This window comes from Gavialis gangeticus, unplaced genomic scaffold (assembly GCF_001723915.1).
Source record: "Gavialis gangeticus isolate Ggan-Ray unplaced genomic scaffold, GavGan_comp1, whole genome shotgun sequence".
Taxonomy (NCBI): Eukaryota; Metazoa; Chordata; order Crocodylia; family Gavialidae; genus Gavialis; species Gavialis gangeticus.
Genome location: NW_017729009.1, coordinates 3336087 through 3352604, shown reverse-complemented (window position 1 = coordinate 3352604; position 16518 = coordinate 3336087). Strand labels below are relative to the sequence as shown.

At 42.0% G+C, this 16518-nt stretch overlaps 1 protein-coding gene across 3 annotated transcripts in view; it reads left to right on the top strand.

Annotated features, from left to right (window-relative positions):
* Nucleotides 1-4453: 4453 nt before the first annotated feature.
* The window catches only part of ZHX3 (zinc fingers and homeoboxes 3), a 46201-nt gene continuing 34136 nt past the window's right edge, over nt 4454-16518 (top strand). For 2 of the 3 annotated variants that reach the window (XM_019509792.1, XM_019509791.1), the window contains exon 1: nt 4454-4634. The gene's annotated coding sequence lies outside the window, so the exon portion shown is untranslated. The remainder of the gene's footprint in view (nt 4635-16518) is intronic. The other variant, XM_019509793.1, reaches the window with a different exon arrangement.

Here is a 16518-nt window from a genome sequence, read left to right as displayed (position 1 = left end):
TTGCTGCCACTAAGGCTTTAACTGAAAGTGAGAGATCTGCCATGTCTGAGGATGCTGCTGCTGTAATAGTTGCTTTTTCTAAGAAGTGCTAGTGAGGATGAATTCCTGGTCCTGTGTAAACAGGACCTGGAATTCTAACTTTAGATCAGCTAGACAGCAACTCCAACATCAGTGTTTTAATTGCATCTCTGATGTGGGCAGAGGTGAAGCTTTTAAATAAAGTGACTGGGAAATGCATCCTGATGAGGAAACCTAGAATGTGACCCCTTCACCCTCTTCATTTCTTGCAAAGCCACTGCAAGAGACTCCAGCTTTATATTAGGTTTTATTTTATTTGCATGGCCAACTGCATATTAGATACTTTATAAGCAAGAGCAAAATACAGGACTCGTACTCATTGTCCCAGAACAAAAGGGAACATCCCCAATGGCCCTGCTGGTATGTCATGAGAGAGAGTTCTCTTTTAGCTGTCGACATATCACAGTGCTGCCCCTGGGAATATGAGCAAGAGCTTCCAGAGTAGAGCAACTAATCCTATTAAAATGGTTTGAGGCACAGGAGCTGATCCCTTTCCACCTTAAGCCACTCACTTCTCTTGCTAAGAATGAAAATGGAGAAACAATCTAACATTTTGAAAATGTTTAAATATTATTTTTGCCTGGCGCTCTGAAACGTGGTTAAATCAAATGTGTTATTCAGTATTTAAATAGGAGTTCTTGATAGGTGGCTACAGGTGATACCTCATGCTAAACTGTATCTACAAAATGTGGACTTTGACTGCTTCAGCTAATATGTCTAATCTGCGTAGTTAAAGTTGGGAGCCTTCATTTTATAGTCAGACACCCTAGATGAATCATTTTCTTTCCTTGTTTTTTCCTAAATGGCCTAAAACCCAGACAGGTCTTCCTGAGTGGAAAGTACTAGTGACCAAGACCTCTGAAAAATCAAGCCACTTATGTATTGAACAATGTGCACTTGATTAGGAAGCCCTGGCTTAATAAGTAATGTGTATGCAGTGAAATCCTTCCCTCTCCCTGCCTTGGTCTGACTAAAATGGTGCTAGTCCAGTCACCACTGAAAGTCCAGCTTTCTGGCGTGGAAAGGGCACGTATCAGTCAAGTCCAGAGGCATACTCAGTGCTATCGCAAGGGGGTAGGGGGTGAGCAGGGCAACCGCCCTGGGCACTGCAGTGAAGGGGTGCCAACAGGTGCTGCCCAGCAGGCGTGAGGTGCAGGATGGAGCCATGAGTGGCTCGTTTGGGCGGGCGCAGGGATGGGGGAAGGGTGGCACCCACTGCTGCTTGCACTCCTAGGCAAGCATGGGAAGGCATGTGCCCCCCAGATCTGTGCATGGGGCAAGGGTGGGCTGCCGCTGCGGGCTTTGCCCTAGGTGCCAAATTTCATTGCTACAGCACTGGCACAGCTAAGCAAGCCAACGCAAGTTCTAGATCATCATTGCTAAGCCTGTAACTAGGAGCTGCTACAAATGACAGCATCCTTGGACTAGAGTGATTGAGTACTTGCCAGGGATTAAAAAGCCTTTCAAACAAACCACCCCCTTTATTGTTGGGGATATCAGGAAAAAGAGCAGGTTCCTTTCTTCCGAATTAGTAAGTTATAACCTGAACTAAAAAGCTACTTTCTAGTTTCCTTCTCGGAGGTGGACTATTTGCCAGTGTGTGCTGACGGTAGCTGCTCCACAGTCCTGAAAATATTTCTCAGCAAGAAGAAAGTTATGTGCACTGTGCGAATCCCTTTTTGGAGGCCTTCTGACAATTAAATTGTTTCTTTTTGTAAGTGTCACTTCCTTCTTTAACAGCTTGGTCTCCTGCGGAGTGGGTCTTGGAGAGGCTGTTATCTTACCTCCTCAGCATATTTACAGAGTATCAGATCAAACTGTACTTTTCTCTCCTACATAGGCTTTTTTTGGCCTGTCAGTGTACACTGATTAGTAGTAAATGAGAGTCTGACTGAACACTGGAAGAAAAAAAAAAAAAACCCAAAGAAACCCCAAAACCTAAAAAGAAATTGTTGCCTAGAAGCTAAACTAATGACCTTAATTTTTGATGGTGTATTAAGATTCAAGTGACTAATTCACAACCTCTGGTTTAATGTTGCAGAACCTATTTGTGCCCCACCCCCTCTCTCTCTCATGCAAGGAAATTTAGTTGAGGTTCACACGGACAAATCTGTAACCTTCCACTCCAGATTTTTAGAACTCACTAGCACTTTTCGGTTGCTAAAATTAAAATTTTCAGTGCCCTTTAACTTGACTTGCTTGTATTTTCAAATTTTTTAAAGTCCTGCACCCTCTGGCAATCACACTCCTTTTGTTTATATAGGCAGCCCAAATCATGGTATTCAAAATCATCATGACTTGGACTATTTGGTTATTCTCCAAAAATAAATGAGTTGGATTAGACCCAAACTGGTACCACGATTTATGCAGCATAAACTGGGAGTGAATAACTGTGAATATGAGTTTCAAAACTGATCTATTTTAATAGCTGCTACCCCAGAAGGAACAACAGATAAGCAATGTACAAGAATTCTGATGTTGCGGGACCTTTACACAGGCTACTGGAGTAAAAACCACTTAATCAGCAGTTTCTTAATGATACATTAAATTTTCCCTGGTGTATAAAACTTTGTTACCTGTTTTATCAAGGCCCTGGCATTCACTATTGGGTTCTTTCCAGTGTGTATTGAAATGTATCTGGTTAAAAATAAACATTTAAAAAAAAAATGCATGTAGGAGAAACATTTGGCTTAAGTCTAAAGGGCAGAATTCAGAAGTACATGGTCATGCCCACTTTCATGCGAGTGTGTTATCACGTAATGTAGGCTTGTGCATGCAAACCTTTTGAAAAATTAAGTTTATGAAGTACAGCTCAGGAAACTTCTGCCTTCATAAAGGTTTCTATGACACCATAAGCTGCTCTTTGCTATGATAGTTGACGACAGTCATCGAAACCATGCAAGTGGGTGTGAGGGTAGAGGGGGCCTTAGAAATTGTGAAAGTAACTTCCAAGTCCAAGCTAGACCCATGTGAATGCAGGACTACCCATACAGTTTCTGCACTAGAGAAACCAGTTCTATTTAAGGATCAGGAACATCAGGTTGATAAAAGAAGAGGTGCCAAGCGTATGTGTCTCAGTTCAGTTGGTAAGCTTTTTCCTCCACAATATATTTTTCCTGTTTTTAACATGAAAAGTGCTATGCATGAAAGCATTCCGTCCAAGGGGAAGTGTCCTGAGTTCATCCAATGTTTGATTTGTGAAAATTGTGAGCAAAATCCATACAGCATATTCTGCCAGGGCAGATCTATACACAACTTTTATGTTATGTGATGTTTGTTTTCAGGTGATAAGGGGAATTCTAGTGAAAGCTTCTAACCTACAATGTGCGGGAAGAGCCTCTTCCCAGTCTGACGCACGTTTCTATATAGTCATCTTGTTAGAAAAAATGAATCTTAGACTTCAAACAAATCACTAGGTGTGTAGTACAGAAGTGGCTAGAAAGTTTATCTGCAGAAGATTCTGTGCTGAAAGAGGCAATGTAAACCACACAGAGGAGGTAAAGGATTTTGGCTGGGAACATGCCTGCTGAAGAAGATAGGAGTACTTGGTTTGCAGTAGATGATTATTTTGCTAGGGTTTACTGTTACAACTTCCAACAAGGCGAGGCAGGGGAAATGTGCCACTAGCTAATCTGTAGCAAGAAACATCTAATAGATGTGAATTTTCCTTAACTTGAAGATTTTAGTGCAACTCTCGTTTCCCATTCTTGTTATAACTTCAGCTCACTTTTCCTAGGCAACTTTTTTTAACGTGTAATGTTATCTGTTTCTGAATTTAGTCCCAGTCATTGACTTGGCTGTTTTTTACTTTCATAAGATTGCATTTAGAAATTATGAAATATCTAGGCCTGATTTTGCTGTTTGGGCGGGGGAGTGGGGATAGGATTTGAGCAAATGGAGACCGGAGCTGCTGAAGGAATGAGCAAATGGAGCTGCTGAAGAAAACGGAGGAGGGCAAGGAAGCACATAGCTAAACATAAAACTGTGGGTTTATATATAGCTCCCCAGTGCAGCCGTGGTGGTCAAGTATGTAATAACTGCATATCCAACCCCCGGCTAGCTGAGGTTTATGATTCTCAGCCACTTTAGCAAACCAAATAAATGGTTGCTGACACCATGAGCAGATCTCTGTAACTGAAGTATTTTCTTTTCCCTCTATTTACTGATCCTGCTGTTCACAATTGTGCAAACCAGGGTGTCTAGCTGAGGGCTCAGCAGTTCATTTATTTCATGAAATAATACTTAAATCTCTTTATTACACAAAGGGGCAATTTGTGGAAGTTTCTGTGCAGGTTTACTGTAAGTTGCTTGTACATCATCAAAGGTGGGCTGAATGAAGTTACTTGGTATATAAACACAAATTTCAGGGTGGTTTTTTGTTTTTAGTATTGGAATCACCTTTCCCTTGGAAACCGTAATAGTCGGGGTCTTATATATTTTTCTGTTACAGATCTGAAACTTAGCTGCAGCTGAAGTGACTAATGACGCTAAAGATGCATACAAGTACAGAGGAAGAACTGAAAAATGATACATTAAGCAACTGTAAAGTGTTGTGGGTAAGCAGCAGTATTTGGTATTTTACAGCTTGTATGTAAAAAATGTGTGGAACAGGAATGTGGCATTTTTTGTGCGTGTTACTGAGTTGCATGAGAGAGTTGTTAAATGGGTATGAAGGGTCAGATGTTAAACCCATGGGACCAATGACTGGCCCAAGTAATTGTTCTGAAGCTCTGGGAAGAAGGACAATGAATGTTGGGGTTGGGAGGAGAGAAGAGGTGGCTGCAGTGATCCTACTTGAAGGTTACAGTACGGTTGAGAAGTTCCCTCAAAACCTAATGTAGTCCAATGGCTCAAAAAGCCTGTGCAACCCACTTCCTGTCTCATCAGATGGTGGTATATCCTCTGGCCGGCACTGAGGGAAATAATACTGCATTGAGCTCCATGACAGCACAACACAGCATTACTACTCAGCCTCACTGGCTATGCTTTCAATGGGCCTTTGAGAAAGAAGCTGGTTTTAGCCTGAAATTGTGCCAGTATTGAAATGGCAAATGTAGGATTGGGATCCAGATGTCTAAGTGCAGATGCTCCATCCCCTTGCTGGGTTCCAACAAAGGCATAAAGTTGAAAATGAGGTCTGGTAGGTGTTTTGAGGAAATGACTAGAAGGTCTCTGGATTAGTTTTTGCCACAACTATGTAAAGTTCAGTCCCTCTCATTTCCATGCCCTGCTCCATCTTATCCAAAATACCCCCTAGACTTTATAATATGGTAAGTCTCCTGCCGTCTTGCAAAGGGTCTGTAGGAGTTCATTAGTGCTGCCAAAAATGCTTTAAAAAAGTAATGCATGTACCTCTTGGCTTCTGCTAACATACAGATAAGAGACATGCCCCAGTAATTGTGCTTGGTTTTTCTGTCCTGGTGTTTCAGAGCTTTTGGCAACAGACTGAAGCCAAAGCAAAGAAGAATCTACCTTATTCACAAAAAACAGATTCTTTAATTTTTTTAACCACAATTTTTTTACAAGCAAATGTATACCAGCACCCTAATTTCTTCATCCCAGTCTCATTTGCATGACAAATGATGATCTCAAATAGAAGTTGGGGACTTTCAACTTCTGTGTAAGTTTCTACCCTACAATAGGAATCTGTGTCCTCATTAGGAACACTATAACTGGATAGTATTTAATGAAACACTAGCTTTCCTGACAACTTTTCTACCTAGGGAAGGGAAAGAGAGATTAGTTTTACTACACTGAAGATAACAGAATGGCCCCTCTAGCAGGTAAGTGTTAGTGAATTTATTGGAATGTATCTAAATCCTTTGAACAGTTCCCTGTGAGCTTTGCTAGACAAGAATCGAACGATTTTGATGTATTGTCTATCTGTCAAATCCCCAAACACGTTGCCCTAGAAATCCTGCCAAAGGCAGAGAACATTGGTACTCCTGTGCACAGCACTTTGAATTGTCCAACAGTTGTGAGCAATGGAGTTGGCAGTAGATTTGGGGTAAATTTCTGTTTGTAGCTTAACTCCACCAGCTTTTGGCCTGCGGCGATGAAGTGTTTGCAGTAGAACCTCCGAGGGGAAATGCCAGATTTACACCTCTAGTTTTTTTTCCCCACTTAATAATAAAAACCTATTTGGATGATGTGTGGAAAATTGTTATGAACTGAGTGGAATTAGTGCAGTTAATTTATTCAAGGATTTAAATGGAAAGAGAGCTGAAGCATTAGAACAACCTCTGTGATTCTTTCTGTATGCTAACAAGCCTGCTTTGGCATATGGGTGGTTTCTGGTATTTAAGCTGCCTTAAGGAAATAAACAACCAATGTCTCTGCTCTTAAAACTCAGTTGCTTCTTTCTCTGGAAAAGGAGTTGTTATTTTTCATTTCCTTTCTGCTTTACAGGGATTATGCTAGCATGGGTATCATCAGCCTGCTTTGTTATGCTGTTGGATCAGAAGTGTGCAACAAGGCTTATTAGCTTATGGAGCTTGAGGGGTTGTTTTTGTTTTAGTTTTGTTTGAGCTAATTCTCCCCTACTCCGGTTTTTAAATACATTCCTTTCTGTACTTAGCTCACTATGTTTGCAAGATGTATTAAAAAAAAAATTTCCAGGCTCTGTGATCATTCCTTTGAACAGTAAAACTTAGTTTTCAACAGCTGTTCCTAGGAACAGGGCTTAAAAATGCACAGCTGGGCTCTGAAAAAAGTGTAATGTGTAAAATTCAGTGTGGAAGTAGTCTTTAATCTCTGCTTCAACCCCTGTGTCAGTGAGAGCTATGGAGTTGTGTTTGTTTTATCTTTGTGTGCTTTATTCTATTTCTTGCTTGTGGCCGTCCATTAGTCTGACCAGTGCTGGTTCAGTTTTCCTATTCTAAATGCAAAATATTCTAGGTGGATAAGGGCCTTGTTGCACCTTATGCTGTAATCTATACAAATGATAATTGGCTTAGTAGAACACAGTCACACCTTCAAGGTGAAAGCCATCTCTGACTGTCCTTCACCTGCACAGCTATGACTAGCCACTAGACGCTTGGTAGCAGGAACAGGACTAAAAGCCTATGTAAAAAGGGGCCCAGCCGTGTTTTTCTCCAGAGCTTACCCCCCCCATGCCACTGCTGGCTGGGCTGCCACCTGACCAGGTACCACCTGAGTGCTGAGGCCCCCAAACTTTTTATTTTTTTTCTTTCCAGGAGCTCCCCCCTAGCCTCTACCCCCACACCACAGGAGCAAGCTAGTCCAGACAGCAACAGGAGGCACTGTAGCTACTGGGCACTGTAGGGCTACAGCACTCACTCTGCCTGATTGCCCTGGAGGGGGGCAAGGTGCCATGCCTGACCCTACTGTGCCCCAGCATTCCCACTTGCCCTGACTCAGGAGGGGGCTGCTGCATCCTGGGATGCCGGAGGGCTTCAATTTAGGTGGAATAGCTGAAGAGTGTGGTCATACCTTAATGGAACAGGAGCAAAATTAGGCAGATTAGAGATAATCCTTCCCCTGGAGTGGTGTAACTTTAAGACAAATAACAAGTGCTTTAAGCCACTTAAGAGTTTTAATATGCAGTCAGTCCAGAGGTTATGAGCTCCAGAAACTGCCTAAACTTACTGTGCAACAAGGACCTAGAAGTTTCATGAGTGTAATTAAACCGAGAAGAGCAGCAGTGATATTTGACCTAAAAGGAAGTATTTAAAAGCCATTCAGATGCGATTCAGATGTCGGCATTTCAAGCCATGATGACCCCACAGCTCAACACTGCTCAATATAGATATGTACTTCAGATACCCCCACAAAGGATCCATGTGCTAATTAGCCCTCACTTACAACTGGAAACAGGTGTTCTTATCATGAGTCCTGGGATCTTCAAAAAAATTATATGCAGATGAGGTGTAGGTTTAAATTGCAATCTGGTCAGGTTGCAACTTATTCAGGGTGGGGCCACACTAATAGTATGTGACAGAGGGGGCAACAGAGGGATTCTGGGTGACCTGGCCAGGTCCTTATTAGGTGATGTTTGCCAGACACTTAAGGCAGGTGAAGAAACAGGAATCAATGGACATGGGAAAGGCACAGCTCAGCTGTGGAAGTGAAATTTAAGCAATGTAGTAGCTCACGATGATTTGAAAGAGTTGGCACAGAGGGGGACTGAGTGCAGCGGGCACAACCATATATATTATTCAGATGGGCTGAACTAACCTACCCTTGTGGTATGTTTCTATCAGTATATTTGCTCAGGGTCGGCCATGTGCTAAGCGTTGGATACATTTGATCAGCTTCATAGTTGGTTTCCATTACTGAGCACATGCTGCTTTTGGCAGCACTTTAATGATAGACAATGTACTTAATGATTTTAGTCTAAAATGTGCCCAAAGCTTATAGGGGTTTTGTTTTTTCTAAATAATAATAATAGTACCATATTTACTCAAATACAAGACAAGGTTTTTCCCTTATTCCACCCAAAACAAACAGATCTACACAAGTTATTTCATTTAAGCTCTAAAAGGGAACAAGAAATATTTTCTGAACAAGAAAGTTGTAGAATTCTGAGTGTTAGACTTAGGGAATGAATGGGATATTTTCTATTGATTTAGAGTCAATGTCTCTCTTTAATCTTTTAAATAATGAATGATAGTGAGGCACAGGGAAAAAAAGCCTTTAGGCACTGTCCTTACTTCAGCTTTAATTACAAAACGCATTTTTAAATTCACTAAATATTAAAGTCTTCTCAAGTATATACAATGTTTTATGTATTCATCGTCTACACAAAGACAAAGCATGGGGTGAAATTCCCTGATGCATGCAAAACTATAGGTAGAGTTTAATAATGAATTATGCCAGTGTTAATGAGATTAATTTAATCTTTTCAAGATCATTTTTAATAAGCTTTCCATATGAATAGAAATCTACTCCACAGGCAAATTAAATCATCATAGGAAAATAAGGATGGAAGGGACCTCACAAGATAATCTAGTCCAGTCCCTTGTTCATATGTCTGTCCAACCTGCTCTTGAAACTTTCTGAGGATAAAGAGTCCTCATCTTCAATCTAAATTTCCTCTGCTATAATGTCAGGGTGGTGCATGGTCAGGGTATAGGAGAAGTAGGAGCCCCAGAAGAAGGACCAGTCCTGGTATAAAGGCAAGCTGCAGTGAAACTGAACACCTCCTGAGTAAAGTACCATCCAATATCAAGTTGTGGCAGGAAATAATCGGGCAACTCTTGTGGCATGACTAGATCAACTGCACTCGTGCCGTCATGGCCCAGTCTGGTCAGGCACAGGGCCAGCGGGCCCTGTGGCCCTACCCTGTACTGAGCCAACAAGCAGATGGCAATACCTTCTCTCCTGAAAAGCCACATATATCCTTTGATGGTGCTGTGACATGGCGAGAATAGGCATGGGTGTACAAGTCCTCAAGGGTGGAGCAGATGGGAGATGATGTTAGAATCTCAATGGCTGCAAAGGGGGTTGAAGGCTGCAGTGGAACAAGATCCCCAGGTGTCTTGGTCTTCCTGACCAATGGATCAAGGTCCTGTTTTGTCAAGAGCTGTGTGGAAGCTGATGTGCAGCAGCTTCTCCATGATGAAATAAGTCATGCACAGCTGTTTTCCACGAAAACAGGTTTTCCAGCACATTCCTTAAGTCCTTGGCAACCAGCTAATGATGACGGGAGCAGGATTGTGAGGTCTGGAAGCTCCTAGTCATGAACTGGCATGAAGGCAGCAGTTACAAGAAGGTCATCTAGCACTTTGACTAGACAGAAGTGAAATTTGGCAGCTGTAACGGACTGAGCAGCCCTCTTCAGGATCCTCTCTGCTCATCCCATGTGGGGATGAGTCTAGAAAAGGTGCCTTAAACATAGCCAATCTAATACAGTATTCTCTATTTCTTCCTGATTGGATAACTGTATCAAGTGGGATCACCTTTACTGCACATGAAAATACCAGCAAAAACATACCATTATTTTCAGGACCTGGAAAATCAGGATCCTCATAGACAACCCTAATAGTGAATGCCCAGAGTGCTGCAATGCAATTGTGGCCTGCAAGCTCAAGTGACACAACATTGATGTAGCTGCACTGAGAGAGACCTGGCAAGCAGGAGATGGGCAGCTCAAAGAACATGGAGGTGGCTATGCCTTCTTCTGGAAGGGTAAACAGGAAGGAGAATACTGACTTCACGGAGAGTTGGTTTTGCTATTAAGAATGAACTCATAAACCAACTCAGTGTGTTCCCTGTTGGAATGAATGAACACCTCATGACTCTGTTTTAAGCTGACAGGGCCATCCACCCCACATGGAAACACGTGTCCAAGCTGCAGTAGTGTGTGTCAATCCTGGATAGGCCTCTGCCATCTTCAGACACACAGATAAGACGATCATGGGAGACAGTCATCCTTGACTGTGAGGAATTGCTGAAGAAGAGGTCAGCATGGCAGGAAGAAACAAATGGCACAGTATGGTAGATGAGCCATTGGATTCAGTGTCAAGAGACTTGGAGTCTGAAATCGTGGCTGCGTCACTAACCTCTTACATGACCTTGGATTTTTGCAGTGCTGGTCCACTTCTCTCTCCACCCTTTGTCTTATTTTTTTAGCCTGTTTGTTCTTTAGGACAGGGTCAGACTTACAAACTATATGTACAGCAACCTAGCAGGGTGGAGTCCAGATCTCAGCTGAAGCCTCTGGATGCTGTTGTACTACATAAGTGGGAGTTAGATTTTGAAGCCAGGAAATTGTGACACAGTTGATTTCAAGTTCATTTTCAGTGCTTTGTCTTGTAGAATGATCCTTAGGCAAAGCATTGGCAAGCTGGTGGGCTCCCGCTTAGTCTCTTTATCATGAGGCATTTCTGTGCAAGTTGTTCAGTAGTTCTTGAGAGAGACTGAATGAGTCATACTTATCAACCTGCAAGATAGCTAAAAGCAAGATATTAAAAGCACATGGATTTTCAGTGTCTAAGTTGGACCCTTGTGACTCAAAGCCCTGACTAAGGTGGTTCGAGCTGAAACCCAGAATGTTTCTCTTTGTCTCAACTTGTGGGAACAAGCAAGTGTGATTGGGTGCTCTCCTTGTAAGCAGGCATGACATGCAGGTGGGACCAGTGAATTCAGTTACTTGGCTGCTAACCACTATTGCCACTTGTTAAACAGCTCCATCCTTTCCAATATTAAAAGGCTGGGGGGGGGTTGTTTTTTTTTAAATAGTGGGGGATGCACTAGCTTCTTACAGTGCAGGAAATGCTTTTTTCAGATGCAGACTAATACAGATGCACAAACCTTCAACAGAAAGTGGATTTTGAATCCTAAATGGTCAAGGTACCCATACAGTATGTGTTAGCTGATCTGTGGTAACTCGTGTGGTAAACTCAACTGTGGTAACTTAGCCCTGTTTCAGTCAGGGGTAAATTACTGCAGGTTAGGTTCCGCTTACCACACTCTAGAAAAGATGCAGAAAACAGCTACCTGGAGGTAACTGATTCAGGGTAAGTGGTCCCCTTCCTTTACCCTGGTATAACTTGCTCCTCCGTCTGTAGCCTAAGAAGAGTGACACAAATAACTGAAAAGAGTGTCCTTACAAAAGCTTAGAGTTATGAAAATACCTCTGTTTTGCAAGTCACTTTTTATTAATTTTAGATTAGTTTTTAAAAACTAACTTTGGACAGCAAAATCAAGAAGGGGTACCTTTGCTCTTCCTTTCTCTTTTTAATTCATGTTTTGTTTTGTATTTTTTAAGGAAAATAATCTTGATATTTTAAAAGATGATGGTTTGGCATCAGGGCTAATTAAGTTCATTATTTGTCAAGCAGGTAGTGGTAACCATCCACATACAATGGCAAAGTTGTTCCCAGAACTAACCACAAGGTGTTATACACCTTCCTATTTTTGTCTGACTTCATATTTGCACATCCAGTAAAGGTACATGTGCTCCGACTTTTCGAACCAGCAGAGAGGAAATTTTCCCTGTAGTGTTCATCACGTCTGCTCCCAACAAAGCAGACCTGTCAGTTGCAATAATGTGATAACTTGAATAGCTCAGATGAAAAAAAGTTAGTTGAACTGCCAGTGTGGCATAACATTTGGAACATGGTGAAGGTTTCTTGGCAAGACCCATCTTGGTCATTTTGACTTTCCCCTGTGTATTTTATATTACTGTAAAACATAAAAGGTCCCTTACCTGGTTCTTTCCAAACCAATCATGTCTGCCTGTCTTTTGGCAGAGGGTGAAGATATCTATATAAACTGTTTTGGTCTTTACCTATTGTAACATTTTTTTAATGCCTACTGCCTTTTTAAATCCAGATTGAGGCTTAAAGACTTTCCTCAAGTTTAATATCCTTTTAGCAGCCAGCAGCCTCAAAATGACATTTTCTATTTCTGATTTCTGAGTGGCCATGGGTACCTTTTGGAGTTGTTTTGCTGCCTAGTGGTAGGTTCCAGGCACTCTTTCCTATGGTATTAAAAATGTTTACCTTTTCAGTACCATAAAGGCATGAAAGAAATGCATTTATAAAGCTGCACCCCTCCTTTAAAACCAACCAACCAAACAAACAAAAAAACTCTGTGTAGTTATAAAACTAATCTGTGCATGTATGTACCAGAATCTCTATCTCCCTGCCTCGCACACAGTCAAGCATGCATGGAAATAGGCTACAGGCAGACAAGGTTCTTTGGGTAAATCTGGTATCTTTTATTAGACCAACTAAAATAGTTGGAAAAAATTCTTCTTTGCAAGCTTTTGGGTACAAACACACTTCTTCTGGCAGAAGGAGCATCTGCAGTTGTTATGAGTCTTGGTTGGTTGCTACAACCAACACCCCGGGAAATAGGCTAGTTTTACATATTTACAGTAAAGGCTTACGCAAATGATCAAGTTTGATGCGTAGTTGTTAGTGACACTGGCACTGCAGTACTTAATGTAGCATTCTCTGAATGTTTGTGTTTCTGAATGGACATGCAGCTGAAGAATGAAATTAACTTAAGCTCTTAGGCTAAGTACAGACATTCTGAGAGGTTAAATCAGGTTAAAAATGGCCACCCAGTTTAAACTTGGCTCATCCCGGAGCTGACCTTACACTTACAGACCTGGTCCCAGTGACCAGCGATCAGTCGAAACCTGTAACTGTACAGAAGTTACATGCACACAAACCAGTCTAAAAGTTGATTTGAAAAAAACAAACAACCTGGATCTATGTAGTATCAGACGTATTTGATTTAGGTCAAACTGGTGCATGGAACGTGTGCTGACTTCCCCTGCACAGCTCCAGGGCTGGGAAAACCCAGCCATTGGCCCCAGCCCTGGGGCTGCTCTTTTCACTCCCTCCTCCCCACACACTGGTCTATTTTTTGCACTCCGGCAGCCCCTTGGCTCCCCACCACCCACCTGCCAGCCCTTTCAACCCCAATCCCACAAGCTACTTGGGGTGCAGCTGCTTTTATCAGTGTTTGCCACTGCCAAGCAAGTAAGCCCTGGTGGAGGGAGGGGCAGGAGGGATGGGAGACAGATTCAAAATTCTTCCCTCTTCTGATTATAATTAACATGCTCCAGCAGACTTGATTAATCAAATCTGCTCCAACATGTGCCAATTAGCATGCTGCAGAGCAGATGTCAAGCATGTGTATAGGTACCCCTTGATATTTATGCTGAACCTAGGGCCCATATCAGGGACTTAAGTTACAGGTTGCATGCTTTTTCCATTTTAAATGCAGCTATTTTGATGCACAACATGGACTAGAAGTTACTCATCTCTAATATGAGAATTCTGTCTTTATCCATTTTCAGCCATGCTAAAAATTTAAAAATTATTCTGCTCTAATTGCTTACGTTCATATAAGAATAGTATGCCACCATAGGTTACTAAACAGACATAGGAGATATAATAAAGGTTCTATTTAGTTGCAAATATACCTGTTTTTTTTAATGGTTATATCATCCAATGAGAATGCACCTTTCTTTAGGGGTAAAAAACCAATATAAAAGTAGTAGAAATGTAAAAGTTGATGTAAATCAAATCTTTCTGCTGGATGTCTTAAAAAAAACCCCAACAACAACAAAACAAAAAACACCCCGAAACCAAACAAGGAAATTATCTGGGGGGAAAAAAAAATCTTCTAATTGAAAAGTAAATAGAAATGGGAAATTGTAGATTGGAAAAATTGTTTTGCCAATAGAAGGGGAGTCTGTCGTCATTTTCTGTAACAAAGATGCACGTAGTCTGCATGTGTTGCAAGTGAAACAATGTTAAAAGTGAGGCCCAGTCTAGTTCAGCTGACACTTTCAATGCTAGTCTGCCTAGGAATTTTGCCAGACTACTACAGGAAGCAGAAGAACTTCCTATAATCCAAGAGACTAAGGCCAGCATATCTTCAATTTGTTTGGCAGCTCTTCACTACTCAGGAGTTTCAGACTGTTGTTGAGATTTGTCCAACTTCAGGATGAGCTATAGAGCCTGCTGGCTCTGATTTGGGGCTTGCATTGGTTGATCCACATGTCTTTTCTGTGTAGAAGCAGATTGTCTAAAAAGCTTCTACCCATCACCCCATTTTTATAAGGCTTTGTTGTAGGAGGCAGAATATCATGAACCAGTTTTCAAATGGCCAGTGTAGGGTGTTTACAGTTCATAAAACTGTAAAGTCTTGCTGGAAGCCTATCTGTCTTACCATCGTTTTGGATACTCTACTGTTGCTCATTTAAGTAACCAACTTGACTTAAGCATGGGTCTGATTTTCATCATTCATGCATTCCCCTGAAGGGTTGTGCCAGCAGCTGGAGCCTCCAAGTGTATTTGAGTTCATTAAGGATGAGTCCTGCAGACTGTTAACGCTCCTCCCCCAACTTTCTCTGCCAGATATTGTAGACATCTAGCCATTTAATATCTTCCCAGCTGGAGAATACAGCAACCCCACTGTAGCTTTCTATATGAATGGGAATTCCTACTGCCTTGAGCGTTATCCAATTTGACAAGCTGCTGTTTTGGTACAGTATTGTTAGGATGTTTCCATGCTCCTTTCTCTCCTCTCTGAACTCAGAAAGGAGGAACTCAACTGCTTGGAGAAAGTGATTTTTCCACATCCCCTTCTGCATTGGATTCTCCAGTTGGGCAGACGTGCCTGTTAAGTAATTGCAGACTTTAGGGTTTCCTACTTCAAGCAGCATTAGATTTAAAAAATTGTGAGCATGACATCATTACAAAACATAATAACACTCCGGTCATTTGGTTGACTTAGTATTAGATGTCTCTTTCCTTAATATGGTGCTGGCTAAAGGTGACAGATTGACAGCATGAGTAGTAGCAGCAATAAGAGTGTCCCAGATGCTTCCTTGCCAGTCATTCTCAGCTGAAAACAGTCGGGAAACCAAAGAACTATTCTGTGAAAATTTTCTAGCATTTTTTTTTTTTGGAAAACAGGTTGTCCTAAGCTGTGACATAACAGGCAAAAGCACTTTTAATTGAAATCCTGCAATATTTCGCTTTTGGAGACTCAGAAACTACCTGCTCAGCAGTTGAACCAGCAAGAATTGTGTTGAGCATAGTCAGCAGCTGCTTCGCTGTCAGTGTAGGTGACTAGGTCAGCCCTTCCCTGTGGACTGCCATCTGCTTGGCCAGATTTTGGCTAAGAGAAGAGGTGAAAAGGAAATGAGCAGGTGAGAGAGCAGGTGTGAAAAGTTTAGGAGGTGTGAGAAAGGCAAGTCAGCTGAAGGTTGCTTAAGAGTTTGTTTAGTTGTTTTATGCCACTTATATCTGGCTTAGGATATGACTTATTTACAAGGGACAAGAATTAGCATGTTGGTATTAATCAGGATAACCCATCAGGAATATTTTTATAATTTCCTAGCTTTAAGGCAGCTTTTGAAATTGAGCCAGGTAACAGAATATGAAAATCAGGGTTCTCCTTAATCTTTGCACTTCAACCTTGAACTACAAGTCTTGCTGAATAGCTGCAGATGAACCAAGATAAGCAGTTTTTAAAAACTTAGTTGTTGAACCTAGGTAAGAAGTTTTTTTTCCCTCCCTAAGAAACTGGCCACCTGTTAGCACAGAGGTGGGCAAAATACGGCCTGCAGGCTGGATCTGGCCTGACAAGCCATTCTATCCGGCCTGCGGGGCCCCTCAAAAATTTAGAAGATGAATATTTATCTGCCCCTGGCGCCTGTCAAAGATGACATCTTGTCGCTGCTGTGGTAGTGTGTGACAAGGAAAAAATGGCAGTGGCCAAGCCCGCCTCCGCTGCAGCCAAGCTCCATCAAGCTGCATGGGGACTGTGCCAATGCCTTGGGGCCAGGAGCAACAGGAGCACAGAGCCTGGGCTTGCAAGAGTGCTGGTGGGGGCTCTGTGCAAACCCTTCCCCTCTACAAGCCACAACCCCCCAGCTACCCTCCCCCACACACTCCCAGGCCCCAGCCCATTAAGGGCACTAAAAATGAGGGCCAAAATCCTGAATTG